This window comes from Grammomys surdaster, unplaced genomic scaffold (genome assembly GCF_004785775.1).
Source record: "Grammomys surdaster isolate TR1022 unplaced genomic scaffold, NIH_TR_1.0 207, whole genome shotgun sequence".
NCBI classification, from domain to species: domain Eukaryota; kingdom Metazoa; phylum Chordata; class Mammalia; order Rodentia; family Muridae; genus Grammomys; species Grammomys surdaster.
In genome coordinates, this window is record NW_021604652.1 from 2,083,737 (window position 1) to 2,087,296 (window position 3,560).

At 36.9% G+C, this 3,560-nt stretch overlaps 1 pseudogene; it reads left to right on the top strand.

Annotated features, from left to right (window-relative positions):
* The first annotated feature begins 1,275 nt into the window (after window positions 1-1,275).
* LOC114624508 lies at window positions 1,276-1,839 on the top strand (annotated as a pseudogene).
* The last annotated feature ends 1,721 nt before the right edge of the window (window positions 1,840-3,560 follow it).

Below are 3,560 nucleotides of genomic sequence, written 5' to 3' on the forward strand. Positions count from 1 at the left end.
AAGTAATTGACAGGAAAGAATCAAATTCAGGGCATAATAAATTAGAAGCAAAGAGAAGAATACAAAGAGTCAATGAAACCAAGAGCTGATTCTTTGAGAAAAGCAACAAGATAGATAAACCCTTAGCCAACCTAACAGCCAGAAAGACAGTATGTAAATTAACAAAATCAGAAATGAAAAGAGGGTATAAAGAACAGACACTGGTGAAATTCCAAGAATTATTAGGTCTTACTTCAAAAGCCTGTACTCCTCAAAATTGGAAAATCTAAAGGAAATGGATGATTTTTCTAGATAGATACCACTTACCAAAGTTAAATCAAGATCAGGTAAACTATTTAAATAGTCCTATAATCCCTACAGAAATAGAAGCAGTCAATACAAGTCTCCCAACCAAAAACAACCCCAGGGACAGATGATTTTTAGCACATAAATCTATTAGACTTTCAACGAAGAGCTAATACCAATGCTCCTCAAACGTTTCCACAAAATAGAAATGGAAGGAACTTTACCAAACTCATTATCTGAGGCCACAGTCACCCTGATACCTAAACTACACAAAGACCCAACAAAGAAAAAAAAAAAACTTCAGACCAATGTCTTTTATAAACCTCGATGCAAAAATACTCAGTAAAATACTCACAAACTGAATCCAAGAACACATCAAAAACACAAATCCACCGTATCAAGTAGGCTTCACTCCAGGGATGCAAGGATGGTTCAGTATACAAAAATCTATCAACGCAGTCTGCCATATAAATAAACTGAAAGAAAAAAATACATAACCTTTTCACTAGATGCTAAAAACTCATTTGACAAAATCCAACACCTCTTTATGATACAAGTCTTAGAGAAAGCAGGCATACAAGTGGCATACCTAAACACAATAAATACAGCAAGCCAGTAGCTAACATCAAACTAAATGAAGAGAAACTTAAAGCAATCCCACTAAAATCTCCTTATCTATTCAATACAGTACTTGAAGTTCTAGCTAGAGCAATAAGAAAACTAAAGGAGATTAAGGAGATACAAATTAGAAAGGAAGAAGTCAAAGTATCGCTATTTGCAGACTATATGACAGTGTACATAAATGAACCCCAAAATTTTATCAAAGAATTCTTACAGCTGTCAAACACCTTCAGCAAAGTGGCTGGATAGAAAATTAACTCAAAGAAATCAGTAGCCCAACTCCCCGCTGGCCCGCAGCCTGACATGCCGCGTGGTCCCTCAGTCTCCAGCAGTTGCCTCCCCAGGCATGGCACAGGGCCTCACCACACTATGGCAGCAGCAAGGTACAGCATGCTCAATTTCGCCAAAGCTGATGGTGAGGCCATTCTGAAAGGCCTTCAGTCCGTTTTTCAGGAGCAGGGGATGACAGAGTCCCTGCACACCTGGCAGGACCATGGATATTTAGCAACTTACACAAACAAGAATGGCAGCTTTGCCAATTTGAAAATTTATCCACATGGATTGGTGTTACTGGACCTTCAGAGTTACAACAGTGATGTGCAAGGCAAACAAGAAACTGACAGCCTTTTGAACAAAATAGAAGAAAAAATGAAAGAAATGAGTCAAGACAGTACTGGGCGGGTGAAGCGATTACCACCTATAGTTTGAGGAGGGGCCATTGCCAGATACTGGCTTACAGCTGATGGGAGCCTGGTTGAGTATGACATAGATGAAATGGTGTATGATGAAGATTCACCCTATCAGAACATTAAAATTCTACACTCAAAGCAGTTTGGAAATGTTCTCATCCTCAGGGGGATGTTAATTTGGCACATATTCTCTGCATGTATTTCTTACATCCATCAATTACCATTTGGTCAATCTCTACCATAGTGAGTTCCAGGACAGCCAGGGCTATACAGAGAAACCCTGTCTCGAAAAACCAAAAAAAAAAAAAATGTTTTAAGGAACTCATCTTATCTTCAAGGATAGGCACCATTGTAGAGTGAAAGGATTGAAAAAATTTATTCTAAGCAAATGGGATCAGGAAACAAGCAGGCATTGCTATCATAATAGCTGACAAAATAGACTTCAAATTAAGACTAATCAGAATGGAAAAAGAAGGAATCTTCATTCTGATCAAAGGAGTAATTAAGAAAGAAGAAATTAAAATTCTAAATATACATGTACCAAACCCTGGTGTACCTGATTTTATATAAAGCATGCTCCTGGACTTAGTAAGACACATATTAACCACAATGAAGTAATCGTAAGTGATTTTCTCCACATTCTTCAATAAAGTCAATTAGATAAAAAATGAATAATTGAACAAAAAGCTAGAGTTATGTGACATCATAAATCCAATGAAGCTAACAGATATCTACAGAACATACTGCCTAAACATCATGAAATATGGATTCTACTCAGCAGTTCATTTTAGAACACATATTGGGATACAAAAACACATCCCAACAAAAAATTTAAATAACTACATGTATCTTATCTGATCAAATGCAGTTGTCTTAGTTACTGTTCTATTGGTGTGAGGAGACACCATGGCCAAAATGACTCTTATTTAAAAAGCATTTAATTGAAGGCTTGCTTACAATTTTAGAAGTTTAGTCTGTGATCTTAGCAGGGAAACAGGCATAGAGCTGGGGCTGGAGCAGTAGCTTAAAGTTTTGCATTCTGGTCTGCAGGCAGCAGGTAGAGAGACACTGAGCTTATTGTGGGTTTTTGAAACTCCAAAGCCCACCCCCAGTGACATTCTTCCTCCAACAAGACCACATCTTTTAATCTTTTTGATCCTTCTCAAACAGTCTCACTCCCTGGTGTGAAAGTTCAAATATATAAACCTATTGGGGCCATTCTCTTTCAACTCCCTGGTGTGAAAGTTCAAATGCATAAGCCTATAGGGGCCATTCTCTTTCAAATACCACTGAAATAAAGCTGAAAATAAACAGCCAGTGAGTCTCTAATAAGTATACGAACTCATGGAGGTTAAACAGCACACTGTTGAATGGAGAATGAATCAAAGAAGAAATCAAGAAAGAAATTTAAAAATTCCTGTAGCTTAATGAAAATGAAAACACAACACAGAAACTTTAGGGCGCATTAAGGTCAGTCCTATGAGGAAAACTTACAGCTCTCGATGCCTACATTTGAAAATCAAAAAGCAGTGAAATAGGTGAATAGATAAAACAAACTCAAGAATTTGGAAAAATAAATCAAACACAATCTACTAGATGACAAGAAATAAAAATCAGAGTAGAAACTAATAAAATTGAAATGAAGAAAGCAGTACAACAAATCAATAAATATAAGAGCTAGTTCTTTGAGAAAATAAACAAGATCAGACCCTTGGCCCAACTAACCAAATGAATTAAAGAAATGACTCAGATTAACAGAATTAGAAATGAACAACAAAGCCAGGCCTGGTGGCATACACCTTAATCCAAGAACTAGCAAGGCAGAGGCAGGCCTGGTCTACAGAGTAAGTTTTGGGACACCCAGGACTAGGCAGAGAAAGCATGTCTCAAAAAAAAAAAGGAAGAAAGGAAGGAAGAAAAAGAAAGAAAGAAAGAAAGAAAGAAAGAAAGAAAGAAAGAAAGAAA